The sequence below is a fragment of the Arvicola amphibius genome, chromosome 5 (genome assembly GCF_903992535.2).
Source record: "Arvicola amphibius chromosome 5, mArvAmp1.2, whole genome shotgun sequence".
Lineage (NCBI taxonomy): Eukaryota > Metazoa > Chordata > Mammalia > Rodentia > Cricetidae > Arvicola > Arvicola amphibius.
In genome coordinates, this window is record NC_052051.1 from 4,505,640 (window position 1) to 4,522,901 (window position 17,262).

General features: G+C 45.2%; 1 protein-coding gene across 2 annotated transcripts in view; it reads right to left on the reverse strand.

The window, feature by feature from the left end:
- The window catches only part of Gnas (GNAS complex locus), a 49,865-nt gene that overhangs the window by 29,888 nt on the left and 2,715 nt on the right, over positions 1-17,262 (reverse strand). The window lies entirely within an intron of this gene.

Genomic DNA, 17,262 nt, shown 5'->3' on the forward strand with positions numbered 1-17,262 from the left:
CCTTTAGTGATGGAAATTTTAGCTGGTAGTTGAGAGTTCTAAGTAAAATCCTAGCCTTGGGAGGGTGGGGAGAGAAATCCATATTTTGAGCCAGACTGTGTCTGCTTTGAAGCAGTGTCTACAGCCTCCTCTGGCTCTGCATCCCTGTCATCGTCATGGTCCACAATTTAACAAAACACAGAAGCCATTTTCCCTGTTGACTTAGCTAAGGGGCAGGAGGAAGCTCTTTAGAAGGAAGTGTAGAAGTTCGATCAGGGAAGATAAAATCCAAACGCCTTTAATGCTCGAAGGGAAAGCACTCTGTGTGTGTGTGTGTGTGTGTGTGTGTGTGTGTGTGTGTATTGCTGTCATTGCCAGCCTTCCTGCCGCAGGCTTGCAATAAAGGTGTAACTTACAGGCATAATTAAAAACCTTGTTTCCAGCTGAGTGTACCCATCTGCAGGAAGGGTCATTTCTATGTGTTGTGGATACTGAGAAGGGTCTTTGTGCAGTAACGTCTCATCTTGTGACATTGTTATTCTTGTGCTATTAACCATGACAGACCTTCAAGCAAGGCAGATTGCAGGTAGGTGAAATAAAAAAAAAAAAAAAAAAAAAAAAAAAAAACAACAACAACAAACCTAAGGAGTGCTCATCTCTCTCAGCTGCTAGAAGTGGACATATATTCAAATGCACATTATGGGTGGGATTCATAATGTCCATCCTACCTTCAAATATTTACTCTTTAAAGAGACTTACATGTCAGGAGCTTTCAAAATTAGCATAATTTCCTTTTTCTAAATATACATCTTAGAAAGGCCTGTTACACAGGGAGCTTAATTGGCAGGCTTCTGGGTTTCCAGAGGGTATGCTCATATCTGGCGAGTCAGGATATCTATCCATGACTCCTTCGGTTAAATCGTTATTTGTCAATATAGCTCCAAGTGACTCCAGGCTAAGGTGTGCAATCAGTTTGTGCCACTAAGCATGGGGTTGTTCTCGGGCTGTAACCACATAGCCATTAACGAAGCATGCCAACAACTAGGCTGTTTGTGGCTTGTTTACTAGCTGGACTTCCTTTCTTGTTCCTGTCTCTATGCCCAACACCTTCCATTCCCTGTTCAAAGGAAGCAAAGTGACTGCTCTACCAGCCCACCATCCACATTCTGGAACCACAGGAGACGGGGGGGGGGGGGGGGGGGGGAACTGCAGGGCCAGCACAGTCCTGAGCAGGGAAGAATGGGAATGAGAAAAAAATGGGCAATGATGGCTCAAATCACCTTCTCTGTCCCCTCCATGTCCCTGCCCTATTGCTAGGGGCTTCATTATTAAAAATGTGACTCTTTCCTCATTTTTGGCCTCACAGAACTCTTTATTAAAATGCAAATGTCCCTAAACAGTAACCTTATAAGCCTTTGGCAGCTAATGGGATTAGCTGAACAGAACACAGCCACCTGCAGGCCTGTAAGAAGGTCTGGGCCAAATCCCCACCTCTCAGATTCACTCTGAGCTCATCCCTGTGTATGGAAAGAGAAATCCAGGCAACCCCGTTTCAGTCCCCTTTAAAGGGTGGAGATTTAAAAAGAGAAATCAAAGTTCAGAATTCTATAAACCTGAGTTTTGGTTATTATAAAAAACTCATTAAAGAATTCTTTCAGTTCAATCATCTGTAAGAAATTGCTTATTTCTAGTAAAAAGCCTATATGCATGCATGTATGTTTTAAGGATGCGCATATATATATATATATATATATATATATATATATATATCCCACCCAGACTGAACATCAGAGACTTAGAGATTAAGATATACTATTCCAAGGGAAATATATAGGTAGCCTATAAGTGTTTGTGAATGGAAAGCTTAAAACAAATTCTAGATATTTTTCATTCTACAGAATTAATGATAGTGTTTGAATACAGACTTTCTATCAGATTTAGGGACCAGGTAAAAGAGGCCTTAAGTCCAGGCTCTAAGATGATGGAGGACTAGAGCTAAGATGGAGGCCTGGCCAGGATCTAAGATGGAGGGACTAGAGCTAAGATGGAGGGCTGGCCAGGAGCTAAGATGGAAGACAAGAGCTAAGATGGAGGGCAAAGGGCTGTGCCCAGTATGAAAACACTCTAGAGTATATCAAGATCTCTGGTTACAAATCATAAACTTTCCCCCCATCCTACCACCTAAATAGCTGTCCTTAACAAAGACAGAATATTTTAAGGTTGAGTGGAAGAATTCAGAGCCCACTCCCTGAGGGGATTTCGATCCTGAAAAGTATACTTTGGTCCGCACCAAGCAGAAAAAGAAAGTGAGAGCTACCTGAAGGTGGTATTTAGTACTGTACCTGACCTGGCGCCTTCTGGACCCAAACCTACACCCTCAGCATGGCTAGGACTTTCTGGACTTCACCTCCTACTAAAAGGCCTCTTCTGGTCCTGTGATGGACGAGTTACCCAAGCTAAGGTCTACCTTATGACCACAGGAGCTTCAGTCTCCACTACTCACACAGAACCCCTCCCGTCTCAGGTTGGCGTGGAAAGAGGAAGGGTTGGTTGGGCTGTGGATGGCTAGATGCAGATGTTTATTTTGACCCAAGAAGACAAATTCTTCTGGGTAGTCTGCAGCTTAGTTATGGCTCGTCTTCGTATGAATTCTGCATCTGTGAGCAGTGGTATCTGCTCTCATGGAATGCCTTCCCAGAAATCTCCTACCATTGTCCGCTTCCTGGGTCTGTTTTTAATCACCAGACCATCAAGGGGAGCAGCCATGTCTTAGAATCTGACTTCCCCATGGGGAAGGGCACATATCAAACCTTCGGTGTATATCTATTGAATGATTGATTGAATGAATGAATGAATAAAAATGCCCAAATCGAGGCAGACTCACCGACCCGGGGAAGGACTCATCCTCTTGCGAGGCGTGATGGACACGTGGGCACCTACTGCGTGCACAGTGAGGCTACTAGATGAGCAGAAAGGAGACAAATTTGACACACAAGCTGGCTGGAAATTTGGGGACAACTTATCAATGAGGGAAAATGGGCTCATGTGTACAGCACATTAGATGGTTTCCCATGTTCTTTGCCAAGGGGAACAGACTCATCCTATGAGCAAACCTGAGCTCTGCCAATGGTCAAAACTGTGAAAAGCTGGCTTGTGACAGCTGCTCTCATTTGGAACCATGCTAGAGAGACTCTCTTCCTACGTCAGGCCTGTCAATTTTCTGCTAAATTGCCATTCAACACTTCCCACCAATCTTCCTCCCTTCTTCCTAAAGAACCACTGTGACACCCCCTACCCCCCAGTGATTCCAAAATGTCACAGAAGGCTCATTGTGTGCGCGTACTTTTGGTGAGTTCCTTCTCTTGGCTCTTAGAACAGTGATTGTGTGCTCCCCTACCCCCACCCCAAGCCATTTCCCTAAGTCTCAAAGCAATACAAATTCAGCTCAAATCAATTAGCAACACATTTCTAACTCTTGGCACTTGCTGGGGAGGATGAAGTACTTTTCCAGGTGGGGGAATCTGAACCATGAGAAGGAGCTCAGCAGGGCTAGCCTGGAGTCCCCTCCTCTCTGTGGCTTTGCTTCAATCTAAAGGCCCAAATGTAGAAGAATAGGGTCCTAGCACAACCAACTGGGGCAGGATTGTATAGGGTGTTTTTGTTGTTTGTTTTTGAACTTGACCTAGTGGATAAAGCACAGGGCACAAGAAAGGCAGCCGACAGAACGTTCTCCTCGCTGCAGCCAGGAAGCTGAAGCTGTGCTCTCTTGAATTGTGTCTGGCTATGGTGTCTCCCAGTCTGTGCCCTGACCTCAATGCAGAGCCATCAATCTGTCCTGTCTCCTCTGGCTTAACCCACCCCCCTCCTCTTCTCTTCCTTACTGGAGAGAATGATCTTCCCTTTTCAACTGAAGATACCCCAAGAGAATAAAAGTTGTTTTTCAAAGTGGGGTGGTGGGGTGGAAGAAAGGACGGAAGGGAGGAAGGAAGGGGGAAAAGAGATAGATAACAATGCCTATGTGGGCCCTAACTGGAGCCAGATTCTTGAGGACATCAACCTGTAAAGGTCTCAGGATTTCCTTGATTTCTGAAATGTATACTCAATGTACAAAGTGTTCACGTTTAACCTTAGGTTCGCCCTGGCTTTGTTCTGGGTAATTATTAAATCAAAGGACTCATGAAGATAGGGTGGGTTGTTTTGTTTTGTTTTTCTGCTTTTGACAAAAGCGTCTGTGGTGTGCCAGATTGCTTAAAACAAAATAAACCAAAAGCCCTAGTGAGTGAAGAAACGTGGAAACACTTGGAAAAGCGGCTTGTGGGGTGGTGGTGGGGGGCTGGGGCAGGGTAATCACAACTTAAAAACGCGACAGGATCATTTCAGTTCAGGTAAGAGACTCTGAAGAAAGTAAGTAGGGCCTGTTGGGAAAGAGAAGCTAGTGGCCAGACCTCAGAGGACCATGGTGGCTCTGTCCTGCCTCCACCCACAGCCTCCTGGTCCTTACTTTCCCAAGTGGGTCCTAAAATCGAGCCATGCTCCTGAGCCTCCCTTCCCTCATTCCTCCTCCTTGGTTAAGCTCAGTCAGCCCTCAGCTGTGCAGAACTCCAGGTCACTATCAGCTGTTTACCCCTGCTTGGGCAGCTACTAGTATTACTTAAACTCTGATCTCCTCCAAGACTAGAAGTTTCCACAGAGCAGGGACTTCATCTGGAGTTTAGTGCTAAACTTGGTGAAGGTTGTTGTCTCTCCTATCTTCTTTCTTCTATCCCTTACCTTAACTTTGGTTTTCTGAAACATTTCATTTCTGTGCTTATTTTCCTCTCTTCCTTTGTACCTCTCTCCTCTTCCCTCCCACCCCGCAACAATAAAGAACTGTCTGAGGTAGTTGATCTTAACTTACAAGTGCCTCTCAAGGACCCTGGGACTTCAAATGCTTGGAAAAGAGAAAGAGAGAGAAGTGAGGAGGGGAGAGGAATTCCTGTTCACCCATCCCCTCCCCTACTGGGTAAAAAGGCTAAATTAAGTCAAGAATCAGTGGAAAGGTGACAGAATGTGGGACCTGGCCTCTGTGTGTGTGCTTAGGTCAGGGAAGCCAAATAAAAACCCTGCAAACCCTAGTTAATAAACACATGCTACACATCAGGAGGAGGAGCCAGAGATAAGAAGTAAAATCAAAGGAGAATAAGGGGTGGGGCTGGGTTGGGGGGACTCTTGTAATCTTAGAAATCCATTTTAACAATAAGCATAACTCCTAAAAGAAAAGGGGCCAGGCCAAGTGGGGGAGGTGGTGTGGATTTTCAGTTCTGTGGGAAGTGAAAGTGGGCATTCTGTCCCCAAGAGAGCCTAGGGGGCTCTAGGAGATTGTGGGCTCTGATAAGGGAAGGATTTGTGTGTTTGGAGGGGGGCATGCAAAAGAAATCCATCAAATTACAACAGATCAAAACCTATGTCTCCTTCCAAAGCACAGAGTGCCTCCACTGGTGTTCAAACTAAGTACCTGGGGACCCCAGATAGGATGGCATTCCACCCAAGGATACCCTTGAAATGGGGGGCTGTTTTCTGTTTGGGTTTTTTACATTTGATCTAGAGAATTCTACCAGTTCCTACATTTGCCAAGCAGCTCCAGCTATTCAGAGCTCTTTGCTGACCTCTGGTGGGTAGGAACTCCACTGTCCCAAAGAAGGTGCTAGAAGGGCTGCTTGCCTATACTCTAACTCCTGGGGAGGGGTTAATAGCTTGCTGCCCACCTTGAGGGTCACATATCAGAAGCCCCGAGGGAGGGGGTAAAGGGTCAAGAAAAGCCTTTTAAAATCTTTAGGAAAAAAAGACAAAATACTGGGCAAGAGGGAAGAATGTTATAGGAAAGTTTTAAAGAAAATTTTGAATGACAGAGTCGGGGAAATGCTTGCCTTCATTAACACTTTTGATTTTGTTCCTCTGACTATTATGTTTTTAGAAGAGCAATAGAGGAGGAGGCATACCAGAATGGAGTGCCGAGGCTGGCCTTAGTGGGGAAGGGGTAAGTTCCTAGCAGAGAAACGTGTGGCCTCTTCCTGGGAAGTCCACGTGGCCTTCCTTGGCGGCTTGTGGAGCAAACAGGGCAGCGGCATCAGGGTAAGTGCAAAGGTCCCGTCCTTGGGAACAAGGGACCACAGTGTCTAAAATGTCCTCTCCTCCGGGGAGGCTCCTTGGATTTCTCCTAGAAGCATGTCTATCTCCTAGCCCTCAACTGGGTGGGAAGAGGATGAACTCCTGAACTCTGCTGCTATCCAAAGTGGCTCCCTGGTATGAGGACCCAGAAACGATTAGCCTTTTGTTAAAGGACAAAAGATGGCCTACGGTGTTTTCCCTACATCATTTGCCATGTTGGTAGGGACACATTCAAAAGTTCGTGTATGCAATGCCTAGGGTGCTGGCAAAGTGGGTGTGCGCGATACCTAGGGTACTGGCAAAGTGCGCATGTGCGATGCCTAGGGTGCTGGCAAAGGCGCATGTGTGATGCCTAGGGTGCTGACAAACCTCCTCTACTCTAAACTTCTCTTAAGAGAATTTAAAAAAAAAAATCTAAAATCAGAAACACCCCACCCCCTTTTTTTTTTCCCTAGAGGAGGAACACTGGGGTCTAAAGGGACAAAAAGATGTGTGCAGGGTCTCAGAACTGGCTCCTGGCAGAATAGGGCTCTTCATTGTTAATCAAAGGATCAAAGCCCTGAAACTAGAGGCTGCCTGGCTATATCCCATTGTATTTTATCTTTCTGACCTGCCTAGGGTCCACAAAGTTCCCAAAGTGGGGTTATTTGTCCCCAGATGTCAATTGCTAAACTAAGAAACCTTAAAAAATATATATTACTTGACCTGGAGCGGGGCTACATTCCTGGGAAGGAAGATGAAGGGAGGGGGCCCACAGTGCTGCCTGAGGCAGGCGCAGTCGCGAATTTTCTGAAGCCAGGCTCTCAATTGTAAACGCCGAGCGCCATCTGCCAGCCAGTTCTGAACAGCTTTGCTTTGTTAAGTTTTTCCTACGTCCCAGCCTTAAACAGTGGGTGGGTGTTCTACTTTCTTTTCTGTTAAAATGGATGTGTATTTTATAAACTCTGGCTCAGAAGTGCCACCCCACTACCCAAAAAGATCCTACTTTAAAAAAAAAAATCTGAAAATACAAAGAAAAATAAAGTAGGGAGAAAAAAAAAGAATGGGAAGAGGACAAACAGATAAAATTCCTCAGGGGCTTTTACTCCTTCCCTGGGTTCTGCACTCTGTGAACTTGAGGTGGAAATGAGATGGGCCCCCTTCTCTCCCTGAGGCAGCCATGCTGGCCCTTCCTCCTCCCTGGAGACCCCACTCCCCACTGGAACATTCCTTAATGTGTGATCTCACAGGAGTTCAGGGTGAAGGTCTTTGCTTCCTGTCACCTTGAGTTTCAGGGTGAGCCTTGGCTACAAGAGTTTTAGATTTGTCTGCCCAATAAGTATGAGTTTTCTGCTTGGACCCCACTTTTTGTAATGTTCCTGTCCTAACCCCACCTTGGTAATACTTTATACACATCAAGGCGGACATAGGATGTCTTCCTCATAAACAACTCAGCAAATTTGGTTCCTTTTGACCATGGCAGAACCTTGGGTCAACTTGAAGCCTTGTCAATTCTTCAAGACTTCATCAACAGCTTTGTACATCACTTGACAAGTACACGGACTCCTAAAATCCACCAAGGTCCCAGGAAATCCCCCGAGGCCTAAGCCGGTGCTCTCTCCATCACCCTGGGACCCTCTTCGGTAGCTGGGGCGCCTCTGCCCACCCCCACCCCCATTATCAGACAACCTTCTCCATTGAGGCAACATGGGGAAGGCCATAACATGAAGTCTCATTGGGAAATTTCCAAATACTCCCACTAGAGAGAGGGGTCCTCTTAAGTGTCCGCCTCAAGTCCTCACTTGCATGTCGGCTTAGCAAAACAAAAATGACCTGCGCTTCCCTTCTAAACAGCTGAAAGGGAAGAACCTGAAGCCATGCGACACTCTGGATAAACAGCCCAGAGGTTTTTGGCTACCCAACTTTAAAAAAAAAATTTCCCCCTAACATCTGGCACTGGATTTTGGGTTCTGCCCTGAGTCTTCTAAGCATTTCCTTGGAAAGATGTTGTACTTGGTCCCAGGCAAAGTCTCAAAATCAACATTCTGAGGCTTTCCCCTGAGTCACTTCTAGGACTGCTCACTGAGGAGTTTGCCTCGTTAGGGGCACTTCAGTAAGCAGAGCCTGGGACACTCAAGTGAGTCTGCAGAAAGTTTCGATTTCAAGCGATACTTTCCCACCTTCCATGACTAACTTTGAGATATAAAAATCTTTTGTTCTTTAAGAGGGGAAAAAGGATGGGGAAAGTCTTGTTTTTAAAAAGTCAGAAGCTGGGAGTGCAATTCGGGGACAGTATGGCATGAAGCCCTGAATTTAATCCCCAGCAGACAAAAAGAAAGGTAAGGCACAAGCTGGGTAGTGTGTGACAGCTGACCCTCATTCTCACGGGTAGACACGGACGGCTATGGATGCTGCTTATGGAGAAGAGTCAACAGTTTTATCGAAGACCAAGTACAACACTTTTGGCCAAGAAAATTCTTTGGTCCGTTACTTCTATTGGCATTGTTTTCTTTCTAGAAGATCTTTCTAGAAGATCTGCTCTTCCTGCCACCACTCAAAGGTGACAGGTCACCTTCCCATGAATGGATGGCTGTCTTTGGAGTCCACATCCTCATGGCTGGTGTGCATAAGCTAACTCAAGGCTCTTCTAATGTCTGTAAGTACACAGAAGGTGCAAGCACTTCCCTTGTTGTCTGGACATCCCTTCTACAATAACAAGGTTTACTGACACACTCCGGGCAGAGGTAGACAGGCTAACATGACACCAATTAATGTACCCTAAAAACCACTGTGTTTGGCGGTGAAGGGTTAAAAGTCTACATGCCCCTGATACTGACTGCCCATTGATTAGTTAGATATTGACTTATCAGAGTCCTAGATTACTGTTTGTTTGCCTGAAATAATTTCCTCTTCTCTTCTGTTTAGGGTTATCTAGGGGTCACTCTTGGAGATTTGTGGAAATTGCTTCTATCTAAGAATGCAACCCACCAACATTAGTATACACATTGCTGACTGGTCTGTAGAGGGGCAACTTTTCTTTAGAGGACTTGTTTGTTGGTGTACAAGTTAGGCCATGTATATATTTAGCATCCTCAGGGCTAGGATGGATTACATCCAGGCAGCAGCTCTCAACCATGGGTGACATTTGGTGGTGACCAGAGTTTTGGGTTATCACACTTATGTGTGGGGAGGTGGTGGTGGTGTGTGTGTGTGTTGATGATAGTGGGATATCTCTGTGTGTGGTGGTGCTAATGAAGTATTCTGCCGATAGCAGTGGAGTATGGTGTGTGCAATGTGTGCAGTGGGGGCTGTAGGTACTGGTGGTGTATGTGTATGTATGTGTGTTTATGTTGATAGTCATGGGGCATCTCTGTGTGTGGTGGTGGGTAGTGTGTATATGTGTGTGTGTGTGTGTATGTGTGTGTTGATAGTTGTGGGGCATCTGTGTGTGATGGTAGTGTGTGTGTGTGTTGATAGTTATGGGGCATCTCTGTGTATGGTGGTGGTAGTGTGTGTGTGTTGATAGTTGTGGGGCATCTGTGTTTGATGGTAGTGTGTGTGTGTGTTGATAGTTGTGGGGCATCTCTGTGTGTGGTGGTGGTAGTAAGGTGTTCTGGTAGCGGTGGGGTGTGGTGTGTGTGTGTGTGTGATGGCTGTTAATGATGGTGGTGGTTGTATATGTCTGTGTGTCTGTGTGTAATGTGTGGGGGTTGTTGGTGATGGTGGGGTGTGTGTGTGTGTAATGTGTGGGGGTTGTTGTTGGTATTGTGTGTGTCTGATAACCAGATATCAGAGATGCTTAGAATATCTTACAGTGCACAGAAGGTGTCTCCCTGCCGTAGTAAAATGTTAACGGAGCTGCTTGGAGGACCCCTCAGTTAACAGATCCCTTTAAATGTTCCTGAAATCTCAATGCATAGCTTAAAAGAGTAAGTCACTGCTTAAAATACAAAATAACGTGGGTCTGACTAAACTTTTGGGGCCCCTTCGGGCCTCCTCTTTGGGGTGGAGGCAGTAATGCTGAGAGTGAAGCAGACCCTCCCCCACCTTGCTGGTTTCCAGGTCCTTTCTCACTTGCAGTATAAACCCACCACCTTCTTCTGCTTATACTGCCTCACCATCTAGTGGCCACATGAAATATCAACCCATATTTACTGTCTCTGGGCTTTTCTATGGGCAGGAGGCCCCTGCATGACACAGGTGACTTTATTGATAAGCTGCCTGAGCATACACTAGGCTCAGAAGGGCCACTCAAAATGCAAATGCAAGGAATTAAGACGTACACTTCCCACACATGTTAAAAACAATCACAGCATCAACGAACAACAACTTAGGGACCAATTACAAATAAGCTTTGTCTTTCCTAAGAAGCAACCCTTTGCACTTTGGTCCTACCCCTTTGGACACATGGGGATGACCATCGATAATTATAGATTGAATTATAGACAGTGCTGTCTTGAAAGGATGTGTTTGAATGTTCCTCAGCTCCTATGTACTACCCAGGGATGCCAGCTACTCTTTAACAGTTCATCCTTTGGGGGGAAAGAGGAAGCCAGTGAGACCTTTAAGCTACTTATGCTGCCTTAGAAGTCAGGGATCAGACCTGAGAGATGGGTCTCAGGAGCCTGAGGGACTCAACATGTTCACCAGGTAGGCTGCAGGACACTTGTCCCCATTTCTTTTGCAGCTCTGGAAAAACGGGCTCATCTCAGTGCCTAGTTGTGGGTTTTGTGTGTCATTGTGACCATGGCTGTTGACATTTGTTTCAAGAAAATCCAGTTTTGGACTTACCTGTGTGCAGGTTACCTGTAAGAATGTCTTCATAGTCGGTTACACATTAGCGACCAGTTTGACTAGAGGCAAACTGCTCATGTAAGGAGGAGGAGAGAGGTAGTCAGATCTTTTGACAGAAGGGACAGGCCAGAGCCAGCAGCTCAGGAGAGAGAATCCAGCTGACTGTTCTGATGTCTTCGTCAGAGGTCACACGCCCTCAGCAGTGGCAGTGAGCAAGCTCGACCATGATACTCCTGAGAAGGTAGGTATATAAGCTTTTCCTTCCCATTTTCCTCTCATTAGATAAGAGTCTCAAGCACTTGCTCCGCGCTCCCCGCCCCCAACAAAAAACGTGTGCGACGGTGTCAGAAACACTGACTGACATCAAATTTTAAATCCCATAACGATTTATATGGTTTTTTGTACCTCTCTCCTCGCCCCAAATCGAATCATTAAAATTTAGTAAGGTCCAAGGTTTGGGTCTGGTGGGCAGGAACTTTACAAGTCAAGAAAAAAGAAAAAAAGTTCCTGAATCCTCCTGAGTTTTAACAAACCAACCCTGTAAGGCAACGTGGGGTTTTACCTCTAAGGATAACAGAAGCACACATCCTTAGTTTCCGTGGCTCTGTCACAAGTCACTTGCCTGATGCTCCTCTTGGGTTATGGCTTCCAGGGGGTGGCATATGCAAAACACTTCCAATAATTCTAACTCGTCAGGGACCAGAGCACTCAAGCCTGTGATAGTTGTCAATAACTGAAAAGTTAACATGGGGTGGGGGAGAGTTCTTACCTCTCTCACGGGGGTCTCGTCCTCTTCCAGTCCCAACAGCTGCTCCGCTTCATCCGTGATCTGGTTATGGGGAGGGAAACTAAAGACACTTTTTTTTTTTTGCATGTAAAATAAGCACATTGCAACCCCTGGGCTATGAAACAGTACTGAATTAATTTATACACAGGCAGCTAATGGCAGCAGAGTAGGGAGGAAGGGTATGCAAGAATGAGAGATGATGGGGGAAGAAAAGGTAACCCTCTCAGGATGTCTTTCTTCCTCTTCTGCCACATTACCACAGAATTCTAAATTTGACAAGGTGTCGTTTGTTCTATTGCTCGAGTTGACTCGTGTTTACAAACTCTGTCCAAAGAGTGAAGGATGAAATGTAGAGGCTGGAGGCTCAGGGTGCCTAGGCTTGAGTTAAAAATCCCTCGCTGAGAATATATGAGAAATAAAACCTCACTAGGAATAGAGAATGGAGGAAAAGAAGTTGTAAACGCAACATTTGGGGGCTCTCACCCATGAAATGCGCTGGACTCACAGACAATAAACAGCTTCCTCCAGGGTCTGGCCCTTCTTTTAGGGAATTAAGAAGGAAAGTCTTTGGAAACTAAGCCCCCTCTGGCTAGCTTGTGTTTGAAACTGCTCGCTCGTATTCTTAAGCTGCATAAAGACCTCAAAGAGTCTTCATCTGAAATCACAAAAGAAAGGCCAGACCCATATTCTTCTCATTCCCTCTGAAGAGCTTAATCCTAGGTCAGGGGTCCCTAGGTCAGGGGTCCCTAGGTCAGGGGTCCCTAGGTCCTTAGGTCAGGGGTCCAAAGGTCAGCCTAGGACAAAGGATGCCTTCTATTCGGTGGATTAAGGAACTTGCCAAGGTGGGTGTCAGGACCAGATCCTGTGTGTTGCTGGGAGACCCACAGATGGCGGAGCCCACTGTTCACTGCTCCTAGTCTTCTCCCTTTGGCCCTGTTGTTTCTATTTGAAAACCTCTATCTTTTCTGTGAAGTTTTATTTTAAAATAAGAAAAACAAAAAACATACTAACAACATACTAACTTTAATTTCATTAAAACCCTGGGAGGGCAAAGGTGCATTTAACCTGTGTCATAGGTTAAGAAAAAAAAAGTTCAAAAACTAATTTTCATTTGCTACTTGTGTTTCTCCTGAAAAGCACAGAGACATCTGAAAAGCCATGGCTTTGCTAGGAAGAGGGTGGGCACATTTTATTTGAAGGGGGAATTGATTTTGAAAACAAGGGGGTGTGCCTAGAGTTGAGGGTTTCAGTTTTAATCAATGAGGCTATCCTCTCTTTTAATTTTTTAGCTTATAATAGTTTTCCTGCATTAAAATAAAAGAAAACAAATGCTTTTCAAAATCATACACAGATTCTTGATAAATGGAAAAACGGGACTAGGCTGTGAACTAAAAATCAGGATTTCTTTTTCTAAAACTATGAGGAGAAACTTATTTGGGGCCCCGTAATCTTTTCTCCAGAATTTGGTATATGATAGCATTGCCCATTCAGGAACATAAACATAAAAGCAAGGGCATCACAGTTATTATTAATTAATAACAATATTAATGGTATTAAATGATAGTGATTAATAAGCATATAATTATTAATTAATAATAATTGCTACTGCTATTACCGATATTGATGTTGTTACAAGGTTGAGCCCTGTTAAAGAAAACTATTGTGAAACTCTTCTCTTATTTGTAAAAAAAGGGGGGGGTGCGTTCTAACTTGTGGGATGGGGCTGGTGAGATGAAGCAAATGTGGTTATTAACCCTCCACAACAATGGCTTTCCCCAAATGGGCAGCATACATTTCGTGTTCACTCGGGAGACATTTACAGTCAGTGATGCCCCAGGGACTGACTAGAATTCCGAAGGCAGCAGCCTGGTAGACACCTGTCGATAAAGGGGGGTTGGAAGACCAGAGGAGCACCCACAACAGTCATGCCTCCAGCTCTTTCTTATGGGTGTGGTGAGTGGGAGCTTCTCAGAACTAGAGGCCTGAGCCTCCTCATCCTTACCTCACAACGTTTGGGAGAAGAGAAAGGTCCCTAACGTTTAATCCCTGTGACTTGAATGGAAATGCTTATGCAATCGGTGCTTTTATTGCCCACAACGGTTTTGAAGTCTGAATGTGAGTAGATGGAATACTTTTAGAATGCAAAGTGCAGTAAAACCTGTCACCATCATCACCACTGGCCACTAACAATGTTGAGAGCCTTGAGGTCCCCCACCCTTTTCAAGTCAGGAAGGGACACATGCAGGAGATGGTCCCAGTTCTGTATGCATCCTCCCATCTTTTCATGGGAAATCATGTCAACGAGCTAAAAATAAAATTACCTATTTAGGATAAAAATGTTTTTGAGAGAAATAGAAATTTCTTAAAGAGCCTCTGTAAAACATAGATGTTAGTAATAGGCACGCAAAAGCAAAGGCAAAAAAGAGTAAAATTTAGTGTGGGGGGGGCAATAAGCTATGCCCTTCCCATGGCGAACAGTTCAGCAGAGCCATTCTGAATTCAGGAAAAAAAATGGCTGCATTAAAAAAAAAATCACTTCGCACGTTGAGGTGCAGTACAGAATCGTACCACTTGGCAGCCAAATGCATTATTATACAATTAATTGTGATTTGCTATATAAATAAGGAACCACTACAGTGGTTATATTATGTATAGTGTTTACCTACACAATTGTAATAAAGGCAGGAGATACTAAAAATTTCTGATCCAGTAGCCCCATTAGAACTCAAGGAATAATACCTAAATGAGGTTTTGAAAAGGAAAAAAAAAGAAAAAGGTTTAACCTTCAAAATTATTTTAAGCTAACAGAAACATGGAAACAGCCTGTGATTAGGTTATATTAAAAAACAAAAACCTCAGCTCTCTAGACATTATAAAATTTTTATTAAATTATCTTTATTTTTCTATCTATCATTTATCTTTAAAAAATAATTCCAGCAATATGATATTTGGGCAATAAAAACAGCTTATGCACACAGAAAAACACTATTTTTTTTTTTTTTAAGCAACAGATGAATGTGCAGGGGTAGGCGGAGAAGCATGTTATGGGATGGCCATTTGATCTGCGTTTGCAGGGCTCTGAAGGCTCAGATACTTCCTCTAACGCGGTGGAGCTAGAGAGCCAGTATAAAAGTCCTGTGAATGCAGTAAATCCTTCCCTCCTGTTTCTCCCTTTCCCCAGTCAGTAGCAGGGATCTAGATACAATCCCTGTCTTGTTACTTTAGCAAAATGAAACTAGCCTGGTGGGGACCGCAGCCTGCTTTGGCAGACAGCGGTGCTGCAGTCTCACGGAGCAGGAGCAGGGGACGATGGGCATCTTAGCTCAGGCTCAGGCAGGGCCTAGGCTAAGGCTGAGCAGCCTGGCCTGCTCTGAATGCTGCTGCTTCCAAAAGTCTGTAATGACTGTCATCCACAAAGTAGAGGCAGCATGGTAGCAAAGTACCTCAACAAATGTGCTTCTGTTTTGGTTTAATTATCCCATCTAGAAAAAAAAAAAATCTAGGGAAACAAGGGAAGCATTTATTATTCTGAAAGAACCTGGCCCCAAACATGGGGTTTGGTGCAGAGAGCTGCATTAATGGGTCGTATAAGTCTCCGCCCCCACCCCTTTCTAACTGGATTGGAGCTGGGGGCTAGGCAGAAGACCCAAACCCTGGAGCTGGAGGACACGTTAATGAAAATTTCCTAGGAAAACTAATTCTCAACTGAGGCAACCAAGGCCCCAGCAAGTAAGGGGCACTGTATTCAGATGTGCGTAGTCACTTGGGCCTCTTATCTGCAGACATCTGCCCCTCTCTCATCCCCCTCCCCCAAATCACAGGTCAGCTTCCCGGATTATGGAAATGGGGACTGCAGCAAGACCAGAACCTTGTCATTGCAACGTAACGGGGACATTTGTAAATTTCAAACTACTTCTTTTTTTCATGTGTTTGATTCAATGATCCCAGCAGTTCCCCAGGTAGGCACGAATAAAATGGCCATCCCATCTAAAGTCACAATTTGTGGGAGGGGAGGCACATCACAACACCACAGTCCCGTCACCAATGTCTTTAATAACCATCATCAAAGACTATCAAATATTTAATAGTCAAATGTGGCACAGCCTCAGACACTATGGTCCTGAGATCCCTTGACAGGATTTAGAGAATAAAGTAAATTAATCGTAGAGATTCACTTGTGAAGATTTTATTTAAGCCATAGATCCAGACTTTGTTAATTGCTGTTCTGATTAATCTGGCAAGAAGAATGAATGCCTCAGGTTGGAGATGAGAAGGCTGGGGGGGGGGGGGGGGCCTCTGGCTGTGGAATGAGGGGAGAAGTCTTGGTGAGGGGAGGGGGCATGGAGAGCTGGGGAACAAGTTGAGCAGATGGGGGGGAAGATGAGGGCTTCCAAAGGCACCCATCTGGCTGCCATAACATTTGTTTAATCTTCATCCTAAAGTCTTTATTTTTTTAAACCCCATACTGATTTAGAAAAGATCTTACCTTTGTCCTCTTTCCCCAGCTAAAGCTGCTTGAAAAAGAGTCACATGCAAACATTGACACAGTTCACAAGTCATAGTTCCAGCGCCCCATGCTTGTCCACACATTCATTATGCACTCAGAGTATTTAATTTTTTTATTTTTAATTGCAATTAAAATACAAAGGCAACATTGCCCTCCCAGCACAAGTCCCAACCTTTTTCAACCAGGGCCCCTCCTACCATAGGCTGTAAAAATGTTAAGTGATTGGCTTACCTCGGGCTCTTCGCTAAGAAGAAAATTATTTCATATAGTTTTTAAACCCAGCCACGCCCACCCCCTTAAAATCAACCCCGTGTGTTTATAATGTGGCCTTGCCAACAGGGCTAAAGTGTCCCCCCCCTTTCCTCCTTCCCTCTTCCCTCCCCCCCAGGTGGGCCCAGTGTGTGTGTGTGTGTGTGTGTGTGTGTGTGTGTGGTGTGTGGGGTGTGTGTGTGTGTGTGTGTATGTGTGTGTATGTGCGCAGAATACAAAATACAGACGTTGTTCATAACCCCAAAGCCCAAGATACCTGAGTGTCTGGTTTTTCAACCGTTAAGGCGGGAGGGTTTGACGTACGAATTGAGAAGTGAGGAAACGCTTAGCGCAAAGGAAAAAAAGAGAGAAAGATATACAGGGGGGAAAGGGTTATGGAGGCCCGCGGCTGCGGCCCAACTCCCCCCGGCCTGCGGCCCGGCATATTACCCAGGATGCCCAGCCACCTTTGCCTGCGTGTTTTCTCTCTGCTCGCTGCTGAGAGTCCGCGCTGAGGTTTCACAGAGTGTGCCAACACGGAAAGTTTTGCTCGCGCTATGGCGCGACAGCCCATTTTAGAGTACAAATACACAATCGGCGGGTACATTGAAGGTGCTATGGATGAAAACTGGGACACACTGGGCATGTCATGCACAGGCGAACACAGAAAATGGACACCAACACACACCAACAACAAGCTGTCTGAGTCGAAGCAGCCAGGCGAGGCGGGGGCGCGCACCCGGATGGCCCTAGCCCACCGCGGTCACAAACATAAAACCGGGGGAGCCCCGAAGGGCCCACCCCAGCAGTTCCGGGCTCA